General features: G+C 33.3%; 1 long non-coding RNA gene across 1 annotated transcript; it reads left to right on the top strand.

The window, feature by feature from the left end:
* Nucleotides 1-850: 850 nt before the first annotated feature.
* LOC112941068 (uncharacterized) lies at nucleotides 851-4622 on the top strand. Its single transcript, XR_003245985.2, has 2 exons — nucleotides 851-1152; nucleotides 3820-4622. It is a non-coding gene; the product is annotated as an uncharacterized lncRNA (long non-coding RNA).
* Nucleotides 4623-18885: the final 14263 nt, after the last annotated feature.

The raw sequence follows: 18885 nt of genomic DNA, 5'->3' as shown, positions 1-18885 counted from the left end.
TTTTTAAAAAAGAATACCCATGTATATCGAGAAACATAATTAATAGACAAGACATAATATCGATACCCCAATGTTGACACCCAATTTTGACCATCTCCGATAGAAATTAATTCATGAGCTTCTTAAATTTTCCAAGCAATTTAAAATAATTAGTTTTATAAATTTTTAAGAAAAAAAATAAAGTTTGTGTCATTTTGAATAGTTTTGTCATTTCTTATAACTTTTGAATAATACATATATTTTACATAATTATGTATATAATTAGTATATTTTATGATTATTCAAAAAACCAACTCAAAAATATTTTAATTTTAGTAAGTATTCTATTTAGCTAATATAGTTTAAATTATGGTTATATTTTGAACCACTATTTTACAATTTAAATAATTATATTACTAAATTAAAGAAGCTCGTTGATTAATTAATACAAATTCGTTTTATTTAAGGTTTAGCCGAATTTATTATCTTAACTCAATTTGGCTATTTATCAAATATAACCCATTCTTTAAATCCACCAAAAGATCTTAGTTTTGGGCCACTTACACACTCCCTTTAATTTCCAGGCCCATTTGTATTTCTTCTTCTCCCAGCCCACTTCAGCAACCCAACACTTCTCCCAAACCCCAAGCCTAATAAATTTCCAGCCCACCTCATTCCCTTCCAGGCCCACTTTATTTTCAGACACCCAGGCCCAATTACATAGCCCATTTCGTTTTAATTAATTCCCAACCCAATTCCCTTTTTCCCTTTCCCTCCAACCTTACCCCTTTTAAAATTCAAAATTCAAATTTTAAACAAATTTCCCCCTCTTTTGGCCATAATTTGGCTTATAAATAATCCCCATCTTCTTTATTGTTAGGGGGTGGGTTGAGAGAAAAGAAGAAAAGAGGGAGAAAGAAAAAGAGAAGAAAAAGAAGAAAAGAAGAAGAAGAAAGGGATGGTTTTTGGAGAGAATTTTTTTTTTACATCTTGTGATAGAAAAGAAAAGAATTATTGAAAGAGTTTATTCATAGGAAGATTTTACAATAGTTTAAGCACACCTATATATCTATTGAAGTTGAATTAAAAACAGATTATCATTTGAATTCGAAGTTGTGTAGTGGAAGGTCATCCCTTTGCTCGTTTCGTCTCTAGCTCGCTGCCCCGAAGAAGGTGAATTTTTTTTTTCTTTCTTCTTTTTTAGATGTTGTCATTCCACCTTGCTAACTATTTTTTTTTGTTTTTTTTTCTTGTGTGACATCGATTCGAGTCCACTTTGGATTCCATTCTTGCATTCCTCGTTGAGCCATAAAGGCTCAAAACACTTTTCCCGAGTCAGCCAACCTCAAAACACTTTTCCCGAGTCATCCAACCCCCTGAGAGGAGGTATAGGTCGAAAGTAAAACCATTGGAGAGCTGCTGGAAGTAGCGGATTGCAGGCATTTGGCTGCGATTTTTGTTTTGAAGCTGTGTATCTGGTTTATACACAATATATACATTGTGATACAGGTCAAAAATCCACAGGAGGCCCAAACTCAAAATCTGAGTTGACGAAAGGAAAATTACGTTTCTGGAAAGGAGTTTTCAACTTCCGAAAGTTGACAAACAGTCTTATATACAGACTGTATACACAGATATACAGGGATGATATACTATATATATTCTCAAAAAATATGATTGGCAAGGGAACGTACACGGACGCTTGTTTTAACTAAAATTCGGGATTAGGCAATTAATACGGACGCAGGGTACAGCCCGTATACATTAGTATACATTATCGAGCGACGATATATAATTGTTAAACAGGTTTAAAAAATGATACAGGTACAAATATGCAGAGACGATATGCGAAATACAGGGGAAATAGCTGAAAATGCGTATATAAATAAATGCAGGCCTCAAAAGGTCCAAAATGGATGCTGATATACACCGTATACAATAGTATACATCGTTTGTATACTTTATGTCTTCTTTTTCAGGGAATTGGGCTAAGGCCCTTCAGTCCCCTTTTATCAACAGGCCCAATGACCATTTGTTTTTGCAGGTTTTTTTTTTAAAAAAGGGCCCAAATCTAAGTAAATAGATTAGGACAGGTGGGCCAAAGCCCAATTGGATGGATTTGGGCAATCAAGCCCAAGTTCAAATATTTTTTTCTCTTTATTTATTATTTGTTTGAATTAATTAGTGTTTTGGTAAAATTTTAATAATCTCCTAAAGAGTAGCCATTTTTCATTATTTTAAATTTTACTATTTTATTCACTTTTATCACTATTTAGTTTTCCTTAAATTAATTCCCTCTAAACATTTCCCTTTAGGAAAAAAAAAAGTAAAAAGAATGAAATAAAAAATATCAAAATGAATTTTCTCTTTACTTAGTTAAAAATTTTATTTTAAAAGTCATTTAGTCAAATCGCCAGTCAACCGCAAGTTAGCGGGCATCCCGAGGGCCTAACACCTTCTCGAGATGTACATTGAACTTGGAACCCTTTTCAATTGATTTTTAATCTGTTTTTAAATCTTTTGAAGTTTTTCTTGATTTTATCAAAAATCAAGTGGCGACTCCAACTTTGAAGGTCGGTTTTTCTTAAACAATAAGATTAATTGATTTTTCAAAACCTAGTCAATTTTTTCTCATTTAAACCAATAAACAGTAGTATTTTTATTTTTTAAGTAAAACAGAAATGGCGACTCCGCTGGGGATGTTAAAGTTCTAACCACAAGATTTGATTGTTTGACTACTTGCTTAATTTGTTTTATTTATTGTTTGTGCGGAATTGTTTAATCTTTCATATATTGTTATTGCATGCATAACATATCATACTTCCGTCAAACGACAATTATTTCATTTCCACTAAAGGACGACTATGCGGGTTCGCAGTCGTTCGTTAACCAAAGATTTTCTCGGGGCACCCTGACGAGTGTAGTTGACTACTTGATAGTTAATGATCGTTAATTGTCCCAGCCCAAGTAGTCCGCTTGGGTTACCCATTCCACTTTAAATACAACTCACTCTTAGTCAAACTAAGATAGAGCGAAACTCAATCCCGAAAATAGCGCATTTGCCTAAGATGACCCAATACCCATGGCGTGTTGGGCCCATTAGAAGATCACCTTGAGTTCCGAAACGGCCCACGGCCTAAATGGGCGTTCATACTTATGTGTTTAAATTTGAAGGATGTATACGCTGTTTGAGAGAATCATTAATGAAATGTTTCAAATGACGTATACATCCCTCAAATCGCTAGGCCCACCCTTGGCACAAAAGGGTCACACATCTGTTTAGAACGCGCAATATGTGTTACAACTGCTTATGTGAATATGTTGTTTTATCTGGAGATATTCTAGCTCACTCTTCTTCAAATACTTTTAGAAACCGTAAGCACAAATATCAAACCACTATTAAAAGTGCGTCCAAACACTCTTCGAGTCTTTAGTTTCCCCAAAAAAAAAACGAACTTCATTTTTCTTTAGTATTACTCTCATACCAGAAAAAGATTCAGCATTTCAAATCAAAATAATTTTGAGAAATTTTATCTTTTCCGACTCTTACAATGAAATTAGAGTTACATCTCAATCAAAATCAAAGTACGGTAATGAAAGATACCGTCAACTTTGTTTCGACTCAAGTCGACATTTTTATTCGCTAATCCCAGAGTCAAGTAGACAAATTCCTGTCTATTTAAACATTTTTTTATATATATTGGTCTCTCCCTATTCGTGAGCCAGCTTATCTCCGAATAAAGCAACTTTTATGTGTTTACACCTTTATGTGATATCTTGTATTATTTATCACATCCAGGCACTAACATATTGGTCTTTTGAGTTTTTTTCATTTTTCAGGTATTTAAAACTGATTTGTGTTGATAAGTTGGTTGATCGTCCGTATTTCACAAGGTTAAAGGCTCCAAAGATTCCTTCCCCAATCAAATTTGCAAAAAGAAAAGACATCGATGGGGGATAACAATGATGAGATTGACATGAATGATGTTGTCGTGGCTCAACCCGCTGCGCTGATAAAAATGAACTAATTATGCAGTTGATGCAACAGATTGCCAAAATGAGGGTCGAAATGCAAAGAATACAAGGAGCCGTTGGACATGACACAGAGAATTGTTCGACTCTGAAGCACAAGATACAAAACATGATCAACAACAACTTGATCAATATTGAGGAAACCACCTGAATGGACGACATATTGGATACTCAAGAGTGAGTACAAGACATTTCTGAATTGAGCCGTTTGAAGATATTCATCATCAAAGGTCGAGAAAAAGAATGTCCAACATTGGCCAAATTTTGCATATGAAGTTTTGTTACCTTCCCTTTGAAAATGTATCGCACATTTCTAACGAACTACGTCTGACCTGAATTCTTGAGAACGAGATACGTAGGCGGCCTATGTCGGCTTCGGTCAACCCATTTATTCCCCTTGATTATTCCTTTGTGTAACGAACTACGTCTGACCTGAATTCTCGAGAACGAGATACGTAGGCGGCCTATGTCGGCTTCGGTCACCCCATTTATTCCCCTTGATTATTCCTTGTGTTGGAACTACGTTCGACCTGAATTCTCAAGAATGAGATATGTAGGCGGCCTATGTCGGCCTCGGTCGTTTCATTATCAAAACTTCCTATTTTGGTTAATCCTTGAGAGGGGAACTACGTTTGACCTGATTCCTGCTCCAACGGGATACGTAGGCGCCACAACAGCTCGGTCATAATACCCAGCAAGATTTCCATTTCTCTTCATAATGGAAACTGGGACAGAATTTTGAGAGGATCTCAAAATTCATTGGAAGTTGGACTTCTTTAACAAAGTCAAAACAGAAGACCAAAATTCTACGAAGATTAGCCTTAGGTGGATCTCAAAAATTACGACAATCTAGCTTGCAAATGGGACAAAATTTTTGAGATGATCTCAAAAATTCCACAAATGTCATTTGTTACTTATTGAGGTAAACTGGGACAAAATGTTGAGGAGGGGCCTCAATATTTCAGAATGAGCAACCTCAGAGTTAACAGAGCAAGTTATGAGAGTTCTTATATATTTTAGACCGGGACAAATTTTTTGAGGAGGGTCTTCAAAAAATACCATCAAATATGTCATATAAAGACGGGCGAGCGTGCAAGTCAACTGCAAGAAGGAGCATGGAGACAAAACCAACACAAATCAGTCTTTCAAACTAAGAATTTTTCTTTGGATGCAGGAACATTGAAGTCACAAAAATGGCTATATAAAGCTGTCAAGAATGACAAAAGGCGTCACTTGCACCCATCGTGGACTCCTCAACAAAACCTAGAAAATCTTCCACCTTATTTTATCTCTATTTCTTTATATTGCCTCAAGTGATTTCTAAACAAGTTTCTTTTTATCTTGCAGGAACATTATCGAGACATCCACCTCGTTACAGTGGAACATTATCGAGACATCCACCTCGTTACAGTGGAACATTATCGAGACATCCACCTCGTTACAGTGGAACATTATCGAGACATCCACCTCGTTACAGTGGAACATTATCGAGCCATCCACCTCGTTACAGTTGGAACATTATCGAGCCATCCACCTCGTTACAGTTGGAGTATTATCGAGACATCCACCTCGTTACAGTGGAACATTATCGAGCCATCCACCTCGTTACAGTTGGAACGTTATCGAGCCGTCCACCTCGTTACAGTTGGAACATTATCGAGCCATCCACCTCGTTACAGTTGGAACATTATCGAGCCGTCCACCTCGTTACAGTTGGAACATTATCGAGCCGTCCACCTCGTTATAGTTGGAACATTATCGAGCCATCCACATCGTTACAGTTGGAACATTATCGAGCCATCCAGGCCTCGTTAAAAATCATGCATTGCAAAAAATCACGCATCACGAAAATCATGCATCGCGAAAATCATGCATTGTGAAAATCATGCATCGCAAAAACCATGCATTGCAAAAAATCATGCATCGCGAAAATCATGCATCGCGAAAATCATGCATTGCGGAAATCATGCATCGCAAAAATCATGCATTGCGGAAAATTATGCATCGCGTAAAATCATGCATTGCGGAAAATCATGCATCACAAAATTCATGCATTGCGGAAGAACATGCATCGCGAAAATCATGCATTGCGGAAAATCATGCATCGCAGAAATCATGCATTGCGTAAAAACATGCATTGCAAAAATCATGCATTGCGAAAATCATGAATCGCGAAAATCATGCATTGCGGAAATCATGCATTGCGCAAAAATCATGCATCGCGAAAATCATGCATTGCGGGAAATCATGCATCGCGGGAATCATGTATTGCGGAAAAACAGGCATCGCGAAAATCATGCATCACGAAAATCATGCATTGCGGAAAAGTCATGCATTGCGAAAATCATGCATCGCGGAAAAGTCATGCATTGCAAAAATCATGCATTGCGAATCAACAATTATGCACGACGAGAAGAAGTCATGCCTTGTCAAAATTTGCACATCGCGAGAAGACTTTATACCTCGCTTGAATTTATGCACGACGAGAAGATTTCATGCCTCCTCAAATTTATACATCGCGAGAAGACTTTATATCTAGCTTAAATTTATGCATGACGAGAAGATTTCATGCCTCGTCAAATTTGCACATCGCGAGAAGACTTTATACCTCGCTTGAATTTATGCACGACGAGAAGATTTCATGCCTCGTCAAATTTATACATCGCGAGAGGACTTTATACCTCGCTGGAATTTTGCTCGACGAGAAGACTTCATGCCTCGTCAAATTTATACATCGCGAGAAGACTTTATACCTCGCTTGAATTTATGCACGACGAGAAGATTTCATGCCTCGTCAAATTTATATATCACGAGAAGGCTTTATACCTCGCTGGAGTTAATGCATCGCGAGAAAATTTCATGCCTCGCTGAAAAATTATGCATTGTGAGAGGATTTCATACCTCGCAGGAATTTTTGTATCGCAGGAAGATATTCATGCCCCGCAAGAGGACATACATGGATAAAGAAAGGGAAATCGTGTATCCCAAGAGCAATATTTATCCATCGGCCTCAACTGCATCCTTTATTTTTGAAAAAAAAAGAAGAAAAGAAAAGAAAAATAAACATCAAGAAGAGCATCGAAGATGACGACAAAAGAAGCATCAACATCGCATCAGCGTCTATTTATTTATTTTGGCATCAAATGAAGAGTAAATTGAAGATTATATCGCAAAACACAGGGCATCAGCCTTATTCGCTGGACGTCAGACCGATCGAGTCGACGTTGAATATTGAGGAGAACAATGAAGTGTCGACATGGTAAAAAGACACTGTCTCCCATCCTAATTGCATTTTTTAAGCTGACGAGTTTTATCTCAGTCTTTGTCGAGAGCATCCAAAAGAATGAATTCTCCAAAAACCACAGGTGCGGACATCAAAAGGGATGCAGCGCAACGTGGAACTTTTTCTTAGCAGTGAACTGGGACACAGTCCAAAGAGGAGTGTCAAACTCTTAGTACGCGAGCAGAGGAGCGACTTCCACCACAATCGAACCACCCTCTCGAAGCATGCGGGTTTTTCTTTAGTTCTGTCAGTTTCAGTCTCGCATCCGGAAGTTTCGATTTATCGGAAGCAAGTTTCCAATCTGAGTGACGACACGCCTAGAGCTTTGGAAATTATGTCTGTGTAAGGTTCTCAACCACATTCATGGCTAAGAGGTTACAAGCCTCTTTTTCATACTCGTTTAATTTGTCACTTGTCTGAAACCGAAGGTTATCTAGCATAATAGATTTCCTTTTCAACCGATCGAGTCGAACTACACACAGCCTGATTCCTGAAGGTTTAAGGATATGTAGGCGAATTCAATGTTGAATACTCGGCTGTATTCCAACATTCGCTCTCCAATTTTATTCTCGAGCATTTCGATACCTTCATAATTCGGTATCGAGGTGGTTTTTGAATTTTTTAAAAATCGTGCGTTAAATCAAACATATCAAACTACAAGTGGCCTGAATTCTCATATAGCCTGAGATATGTAGGAAACCCGTTTCAAGGGTTCGGCCATAATTCCTCAACCCTTTGCCAAATCCTTCCCTTAAAGATGAATGAGGTTGGTCAAAATTGGCTTGGTCAATATTATTTTCCTCGAATTGCTGGCATCAATCCAAGTAAAATGAGGGACAGCTGTTGACACCCAATTTTGACCATCTCCGATAGAAATTAATTCATGAGCTTCTTAAATTTTCCAAGCAATTTAAAATAATTAGTTTTATAAATTTTTAAGAAAAAAAAATAAAGTTTGTGTCATTTTGAATAGTTTTGTCATTTCTTATAACTTTTGAATAATACATATATTTTACATAATTATGTATATAATTAGTATATTTTATGATTATTCAAAAAACCAACTCAAAAATATTTTAATTTTAGTAAGTATTCTATTTAGCTAATATAGTTTAAATTATGGTTATATTTTGAACCACTATTTTACAATTTAAATAATTATATTACTAAATTAAAGAAGCTCGTTGATTAATTAATACAAATTCGTTTTATTTAAGGTTTAGCCGAATTTATTATCTTAACTCAATTTGGCTATTTATCAAATTTAACCCATTCTTTAAATCCACCAAAAGATCTTAGTTTTGGGCCACTTACACACTCCCTTTAATTTCCAGGCCCATTTGTATTTCTTCTTCTCCCAGCCCACTTCAGCAACCCAACACTTCTCCCAAACCCCAAGCCTAATAAATTTCCAGCCCACCTCATTCCCTTCCAGGCCCACTTTATTTTCAGACACCCAGGCCCAATTACATAGCCCATTCCGTTTTAATTAATTCCCAACCCAATTCCCTTTTTCCCTTTCCCTCCAACCTTACCCCTTTTAAAATTCAAAATTCAAAATTCAAATTTTAAACAAATTTCCCCCTCTTTTGGCTATAATTTGGCTTATAAATAATCCCCATTTTCTTTATTGTTAGGGGGTGGGTTGAGAGAAAAGAAGAAAAGAGGGAGAAAAAAAAAGAGAAGAAAAAGAAGAAAAAAAAAGAAGAAAGGAATGGTTTTTGGAGAGACAGGAAAATTACGTTTCTGGAAAGGAGTTTTCAACTTCCGAAAGTTGAAAAACAGGCTTATATATAGCCTGTATACACAGATATACAGGGATGATATACTATATATATGCTCAAAAAATATGATTGGCAGGGGAACGTACACGGACGCTTGTTTTAACTAAAATTCGGGATTAGGCAATTAATACGGACGCAGGGTGCAGCCCGTATACATTAGTATACATTATCGGGCGACGATATATAATTGTTAAACAGGTTTAAAAAATGATACAGGTACAAATATGCAGAGACGATATGCGAAATACAGGGGAAATAGCTGAAAATACGTATATAAATAAATGCAGGGCTCAAAAGGTTCAAAATGGATGCTGATATACATCGTATACAACAGTATACATCGTTTGTTTACTTTATGTCTCCTTTTTCAGGAAATTGGGCTAAGGCCCTTCAGTCCCCTTTTATCAACAGGCCCAATGACCATTTGTTTTTGCATTTTTTTTTTAAAAAGGGCCCAAATCTAAGTAAATAGATTAGGACAGGTGGGCCAAAGCCCAATTGGATGGATTTGGGCAATCAAGCCCAAGTTCAAATATTTTTCTCTCTTTATTTATTATTTGTTTGAATTAATTAGTGTTTTGGTAGAATTTTAATAATCTCCTAAAGAGTAGCCATTTTTCATTATTTTAAATTTTACTATTTTATTCACTTTTATCACCATTTAGTTTTCCTTAAATTAATTCTCTCTAAACATTTCCCTTTAGGAAAAAAAAAGTAAAAAGAATGAAATAAAAAATATCAAAATGAATTTTCTCTTTACTTAGTTAAAAATTTTATTTTAAAAGTCATTTAGTCAAATCGCCGGTCAACCGCAAGTTAGCGGGCATCCCGAGGGTCTAACATCTTCTCGAGATGTACATTGAACTTCGAACCCTCTTCAATTGATTTTTAATCTGTTTTTAAATCTTTTGAAGTTTTTCTTGATTTTATCAAAAATCAAGTGGCGACTCTGATTTTGAAGGTCGATTTTTCTTAAACAATAAGATTAATTGATTTTTCGAAACCTAGTCAATTTTTTCTCATTTAAACCAATAAACAGTAGTATTTTTATTTTTTTAAGTAAAACACCCAATATAGATAAAATTGGTGCAGGACCCCATATATCACCTGTGAATCAAATCAAAAGTAGAGTCATGTGAAGTAGTACTACAAGAAAAAGATTGTTTATGGCTTTTGGATTTAGCACAATTTTCACAAGGCAATTTTGATGATAAAACCCATGATTTCTTATTCAAATAAAGACAATATTGTAACATGGAAGAAAGTTTTTGAGCATGTGGATGTCCCAGAAGATGATGCCACAAGTACCACGATTTATTTAAGTTAGTGATGTCTCCTTTAGTGGCAGACGAATAACAAGCATGGTGAGGTGTTTTAGACATGGACAACTGGAACATTATCCCAACTTTATGACCCTTGGTGATCACCTTCCCTGTCTCCAGATTTTGAACAACATAACCAAGACGTGAGAAAATAACAAGACAATTTTGTTCCACTAACTTTCCAACCGAAATAAGATTAACAATCAGTTTAGGGACAAAAAGTACATTAGTGAAGCAAGATTATTTTCCGATCTTAGGGGAAGGTAATGTATCACCATTGACTGTGAAAATAAGATGATTTTCTGATGGAGTTGATAAAGAGTGTAAATTATGGATATCTGTTATATGGTTAGACGCAGCCGAATTTATACGCCAAAATTTTGAATTCATATTTAAATTCTTACTAGGATAGGCGACATCGAGAGCACTAAAAATAGCCCCGGGGAGAGCAGTTGCAACTGAATTTTGTATCATATTTTGAAGTGCATTCAGATCCAAAAAAATAGAGTGATCTATGCTTTACTCACATAAGCTCCAGATGCTTGATAAGCTTTGTGCTTGGTTTGACGCGTGTTTGGGCATCGATTGCACTCCAGAATTATATGTCCAGCTTCTTACAATAATTGCATATGTTTCTTTCTTGCAATGTGACACAATATGGACATACTCTTTGCATTGAAAGTATTGTGGTCCAGACTTTTGAACTGAGCTCTGAGTATATGACTTATGAGTACATTTTTATGTATACATAGTCATTGTGTAGGACGAATCCATGGATGCTAGAGTATTGATGCGAGTCTCCTCAGTTCTCCAAACACTACATCAATGTCTGAAAGAGCCTCTCTATTAAGAATGTTAGCTCTAATAGGCTCAAAATTATGTCTCAATTTCATGAGAATTCAGACAACTCGAGTCTTCTTCCTCTCCAACATAACTTCCTTGAAACATGTGGAAGAAACATTTCCTCCAAAACTTTGGTCTTGTTCTGACCAGATTGGCATAAGTCCTGAATAATAACTTCGAATGTCTTTACCTCCCTGTTTGTATTCCGAACGAATATGTTCCAACTCAAAATTCAGAGCATGATTGCAATGAGAATATACCTTTTTGAGATTCTTCCACATCTGTGCTGTCAAGTTGAACGGACGCAGACTGAGTGCAACATCTACATGTACGGAATTGAGGATCCACAAAATTACACGAGCAGTGTTAGCGTGCCAAACTTATTTTTCGTTGTCTTTATTAGGCTCAGTTGTTAATCCATCCAAGATTCCAAACATGCTTTTACCTTGAACAAAGATTCAAAAATGAAATTCCCACATCGGATAATTTTTTCCATCAAATTTGGTAGAAAAAATATCGTAAGAATATGACTCCATTAGAAAAACAAGAGATATTCGATGATAGAAATCAAACAACAGTAAGGAGAAAATTAAAGTAGTTTCTGGAAAAAAATTTAGGCTCTTGATATCATGATAACATAGAGAAATCAGACCAAAAAGAGTTTGAATCTATTCTGTATTTCTTATCTTTACAATTGATAAACTATCCACTATTTATATACAAGGTACAATCCTAATTCTAGCATAGTCTCATATCAATTCAAATCAGATGTGATTTAGAATGATATCAGATATTTGGAATCATATGAGATATGATTTGGAATCATATCAAATAATATATGATATTCGTATATGATTTAGAATCATATATGATATTTGAAATCATATCAAATCGTATCTGATATGGTCAAGAAATAATACATTTGAAACCATTATACTTGAACTCAAATTAATTTCTCAAATACTGTCAAGAATATACTTAAATTCACTTTAATTTATGAAATCAATGTATGAAAATACTTGCACAAAACCTTTCAACAAAATCTCAATAACTAAGGTTCATGCGATAATATAGTTATGAAAAACAACTGAAGGATCTCAATGAATAAAGTATCAATCTTATAATTAAGAAATTAAAACTCGAAATAAGAACACAAACCAAATTTCAGAATTTCATGGGACTTTGGGTAGAATCCTAGATTTATCTTTTTACTAACTGAATTTTGATGTAGGACGTGAGGACGAACTTAGTCCATACTATGAATAGTCTTACATACATAAAAGAATAAAGTTATTGAAGAAATTTGTAAATCTAGCTTCTGCGTTGCTTAATGTGGTCTTGAGCATGAAAACCCTTTTAGGATATGTGTAAGGTTGTGGCTTAGACTTTAAAAAGTGGGAAAATAAAATAGGCCCTAAAAAATAATTGAATTCCTTCCACGAAGCCATTTATGATCCATGGTTTGATTTACGATTGTAAATCTCATCCGTGGAAGTCAGGATAAAATTTTGAGTTTCTGAAGTTCATTATATGACTCCAAAGTATGACCTGTAGATGCTTCTATGCTCCGTAATCAGATACGTGGAAATTAGGCCCAAAAAATAGAATTCAAAACTTCATTATACGGATCCAAATTATGATCAAGTCTTTTAAAAAACTTTGTTGGGACTCGCCCTAAGGCAGAGCTCTAGAAAAACGCTCGAAACTCAATTGTGGGACTTAGTTATGTAAGAATTGCGTACTAAGCACCCGATTTACGCTCTAAGCACGTCCAACGTCCAACACTCGGGGCTTACTTAATAGATCTTACAAAAATTATATGTTTAAATCTTTAGTTAACATTGTTAGCCCTCGTAATTTTTGAATAATTGAATGATAATAATTTTTTTAAATTAGATATAAGAATATTATGAGTAACTCAAAATAACAAGTTTTAGTATCGTTTCTTTACTATTTTTGTAACGCTATGCAAGTACCTTATTTAGTACGTAATATTTTTTAAAAATACGTAGCAAAGTTTTACTTTTTCATTTATCATTGGTCTTCATAATTTTGTCATATGTCTCAAAATTATTACATTTTATTTAGATATTTGAAACTAATTTTATTTTTATTCATGATAGAGTGATTTTTATTATGATTTTAGTAAGTTTTATTTATTATTTTCTTTGGGAGGGGGGGGGGGGGGGGGTGAATTGTATAGTATAATTAAAAAATATTTTTGGAAATAATTGCTTTTTTAGGTGAAATGATCTAATGAATCCCTATATTTTTGCGTGTTTGTATTGTGGATCCTTTTACTTAACACTATATATATATTAAAGCCCTTAAACTTAATCAAAAGATCATTTTAAAGCCCCTCCTATTATGTGTGTAGTTCACTATCCCTCAAATAGATGACATGTCAAATCCATGTCACATAAATTAATAAACACATCATTATCATCTTTATAAACTATTTTAATTATTAATCAAAATATTAAATAAAATATAATAATTTTTTAAAAAATAGTTCTTATTTCTCTCAACTTCCTCCGACTTCCATCCACCTTTCCCAACCTACCACCACTATCACCTCCACCTTCTTAGGACTCGTTTGTTTACACTAAGATTAAGAGGTCTATATCTGAATACACATATGAATATTAAGATTTGCATTAAGATTTGAGTGTTTTGATCTGAATACACATTTGAATATTAAGATGTGGTCTCTAAATCTAAACACTAAATAATTAATGTTGTTTATTTTCAATATCTAAATGTAGAAGTGAAATTAAATATTATATTAGTTAAATACTATAAATTTTTCATTCCAGCAAAATATATAAATTCTGATGATTTTTTTTAAAATTTTAATAATCATGATTTGGAATACTATTTTTTCATTAAAAAATCTTGATAAACAACAATACACCAAAAACATTATTGCAACCAGCGTTCTTAACACACATCAGTACAAGAAAATTATTAATATAAAAGAAATACTTGAAAGAATTTATGAAAACTAATCAGTTGGGAAAAAATGGTGTTTGATTGAGAAAAAAGAGAGTGTTTAGTTTTGAGATAAAAATACACATTCAAAGCAGAGAATTATGATTTATTATTGAGGAAATTTTCAAAAAATGTCAATATTTTGACATTTAATAGGACTAATTGTCAATACTTTTAATATTTAGTAAAAATGTCAAAAAAATTAAACAATTGTTAAAAAACAGAAAGGAGAAATTAAGGGGAGAGAAAAATATTTAAAAGAAACAATCATTTAAAATTTTTATATGTTACAAAAATTCCAAAACAAAGAACTAATTGGGTATTTATCAAGATACACCAACTTTCATCTTTCTTCTTCTTTCACCATGTTCTAAAAAACACGCCTATCACCATTGTTAAAAAAATTCAATATGCAGTTTATTTTACTAAGGCATATTTGGATGTTATGAAATTATAATTTATCTTTAAAAAAGTCTGAAATTTTACGAAATTATTTGGTTATCATGTTAAGGTTATGAAGTTTATGTATCTTCTTTTAAGAAATTTTTCAGTATTCAGAATACAATACTCATGTATTGATGAGATAGGTATTCATCCATCTTACATATGTATTTTATTTTTTTTATTTTCAATATCACTTTGTACACCAAATAGTTTATACTTAGATTTGATTTCGTATTTGTCCTAATGTATATCATATAATTTGTGTAGATAAGATTTCGTATTCATTCTAATGTATATCATAAAGTTTTGTATTTATATTTTGATTTCGTATTCATTCTCAACTATAAATAGCCAAAATACAGTTTATGTATTCATTATATGTGTATTCATCCTAATCGCATCAGTCAAATATTTTGTATTTTATTTTGCTCATTATATGTTTTATACCAACTAGTTTATTTTTTATTTCGTATTCATTCACAATTTTAAATAATCAAATTACAGATTTGTATTTAGATTATCACTTTGTAAACATAAATTTGACTACAAACTACAGAACATTCAAAATACTTACAAATACTTTTGCGAAACAACTCAATACCTAAATGCTAATGTGGATTCTATTAATTTGAAATATAAAAATAAATCATAAAAAAATTCGACAAAAATTATTTTAATTACTAAAAATCTAAAATACATAAATATTTGATGAGTAAGTTAACAAGCTCACATAAAAATATAAAAAATTGACGAAAAATCCTCAATACATACAATTCAAAAATTCATCATAATGAATTCAAAATAAATATCGCAAAATAAATGATGAATTCAAAAATACCTTTATCAATTGAGAGATTTCTTGATTAATTGATAGATCTGAACAAATTGTTACGAACTTGAATAATAAGTTCTTCTTCAACAATGAAGAGAATAATGGTGAAAATTTGATGAAAGAAAAAAAACAAGAAAAGTGAATGATGGGAATGCTGAAAACTGAAAGTTGATGAAAAAGAAAAAAAATTGAAAAATGAAAGATGAACAATAAATTTAATGGTACTAAAGCATAGGAAGAAGTGTAAATGAGTAATGGAGGTAGAATTTGATTCAAAGTTGGAGTTTTGAGAAATAAAATTTGAATACACATTTATTTTCTAAAATATTGTCATTTTTATATTTTCAATAATTATTTTAAAGTGTAGATGTTTTTACTAATTAAGTTAGGGATTTTGACTAGTTTGATAATTTTTCCTTTATTATTTGATAACTTATCAAATGATTCTGAATGTTATTAAGAGTCTTTTACATATCTGATTCATTCAAACATCTTCAGACCCATTAAGTAATTTTTTAATAAATAAAACAAATGAACTTAATGGGTTGAATCTGAATAATTCAAATTCAAACCTAAAAATCAAACATACTTAATGGGATAACTATGAATGATTAAGACTCAGACCTCCATTAAGTGATGAGGCGTTAGTCTGACTTCAACTTAAACTTGTCTTCATAAGAAAAAAAGCATTATATAAAATAGAAGTCTTGAAAAGAAAATTTTGAATTTTAAATTAGAATTTTTGTACTTGAAATTTTATTCTTTAATAGTGATATTTGGTGAAACTAAAATGAAAAAAAATTGGATCTATTACTAAGATGGGGGTAAGTGAAAAAGGAAGTTGAGAAAAAGATGGGTGAGGTACACCCTGAAAGGAGGTTAGGGATGGCTAAAAAGAGGTGGGGGTGGGGTTAGTATGGATATGGAGGTGGGAGTTGGCTGAAAAGGGAGATTAGGGTGGCATGTGGCCTAGAAAGGAAGGTTGTGGCGGGGCTGAAAATGTCGGTTACTGCGATGGGTGTTGTCTATGCCCTCAAGAGACTGGAAAGGACCCTCCATGGATTTGGCAGCTAGATTGTAGAGTTTGGTGGTTGTAATGGTAGTAACTGTAGGTTTTAATTTACATTGAGTTTCGGCTGCTGTGAATTTTAATTCTCTATAACCATGTTTTCGGTCATGTTCTTAAGCTTTATATTTTGTTAATATTCAAAGAATTAATTTCACATTTCTAGAAAAAAAAAGTTGGGGGCAGGAATGGTGGTGGGGGATGACTGAAGAAGGTGAGGGGAGGGGAGGGGAGGGGAGGGGAAGAAGATGAGTTTTTTTTAAAAAAAATTATTATTTTATATTTTTAAATTAAAATATATTATTCACTTTCCTTTACATGTGTGTGTTTACACTCTTTTGCCAACTCATCTATCTTAATACCACATAAGAATTATTAATGGTCTGAGGGGTTTGATATATTGTATTTCAATGACTTTAAGAGTTTAGTGGATTAAAGGTTAAGCAAAAGGGTTCATAATACAAACTTATACAAGTATATGGGTCCATCAGATCATTTTGTCAATTTTTTATTATTAGAAAATTAAGATATTATATTATTTATACTAGTATAATCATGTTAGAAGTATTATTTTCTAAGTTTCCTTAATTATGTTTTGTAATTATCTCAAATTATTGATGTATTTTTATAATTTTGTGTTATTATATTATTATACTATATTGTAAATTAAACATTTAAAGATTCGTAGGGCTTACGCCCCACGTCTCGAGGCTTACACCTTGCCCTATACTATGTAAAATTTCTTTTCTCATGCCCCCACCTTTTAAAAGGACATAATACATAAATATGCCCTTTAACTTGTCTTCGAATCACATTTATGCCCTTCAACTTTGGGTGTGCACAAGTAAACACTTAAACTTGTATAAAGTTGAACTAATAGACACAAATGTCCTACATGTCATTTTTTGTCCTACTTGATGTCTTACGTGTATTTTTTTCCATGTAGGACTCATGGGTTTATTTAGTTAAAAGTTGGAAAATTAAAGTGCCTATTTGTGCAGTATGAAAGTTGGAGGTCAAAGTTAAAATCTGAAGCGAGGTTTAGGATCCAATATATGTATTATGCCTTTTAAAACACTACTATGACCCATGTATGCTTCTACGACCTGTAACTAGGTTCGTAGGATCTGGCCCAAAAATGACTTTTAGATTTTTTTTACATGAGTGAAAAATACGATTCGTATATTAATCTACGACCCGTAGAAGAGATTCGTAGGTCATTGACTCTGAAAACTCGCTGTTGTAGTAATCTAAATTAAAATGTTTATAACTTTTTACTTGAAATTCTAAATGAAGAAAACTTAGTGGCATTGGGAAGAAGACTTATAGTACTTTAAGTTGATAGGTTATGGTGCCCCTAAATCATTATATGATGATAGATATCATTATTTAAAGATGTTCCTTACGTGAGCAAAGGTAAAAAAACTTAGGTAGTAGGGAGATTTTGAACTCGACCAAGTACTAGATGTCTTTTATTGTCACACCCGAGCTACCCCCGAGACGCAGAAGTGAAACCTAGGACCACAATTGATCCCTTGCTAACCCTGCTGGCATAATCATGAACATACTAAAGATAATAAACTGAATGTGGAAGCTAAATCATAACTTAAACTGAAAAGATGGGGAATACCCATATACTATAACAGAGATAAATGAAATATTGATAAATTTGATACAAATAATTTATTAACTCAATACTACGCTGAAACTAACTATGTCTGAAGTAAGCCTCTAAATGACTAGAAATACTGGGACAAGCCCTAGCTAAGTCTAGCAAAAACTGAAACTAAAAGACTAAAATAAACTCATCACTATTGTCCTCGGAGAATGAGGACTCTCCACTGAATCTACTGAATTGGAGATCAGAAATTGATCTATGCGTGATCTGGATGCTGAGAACCTGAACCTATATCACAAGAAGATGTAGCACACATATGCTTCAATACTTGAAAGGTAGTGAGCATGTAGAATAGAATAAGGCTGAAATAAAACATAACTGAACAAGCACAAAAGCAAGTATAATAATAATATGAACAGGATATACTAAATATCTGAGCTAACTGAATGTAATGACCAATTTATAACATGGTGAAACTGAATACTGAGTATACTGATAAATGGTCAATACAAGATAGTCTGACTGAACTGTGGGAGCTACTATTAACTAATAATAAAACCATATGAGCTAAATGTGGAGTCTGATGTGTACGTCCCATCGAGAAGACCTAATATACCCTGCCAGAGGTATATAGGCATGCTGGCGTGATCACTAAACTAATTGCCCACAGAGGGGATTTATAACCTACTTA

This window comes from Solanum lycopersicum, chromosome 1, assembly GCF_036512215.1.
Source record: "Solanum lycopersicum chromosome 1, SLM_r2.1".
Classification (NCBI taxonomy): Eukaryota; Viridiplantae; Streptophyta; class Magnoliopsida; order Solanales; family Solanaceae; genus Solanum; species Solanum lycopersicum.
This window is presented reverse-complemented; position numbering and strand designations above follow the sequence as displayed.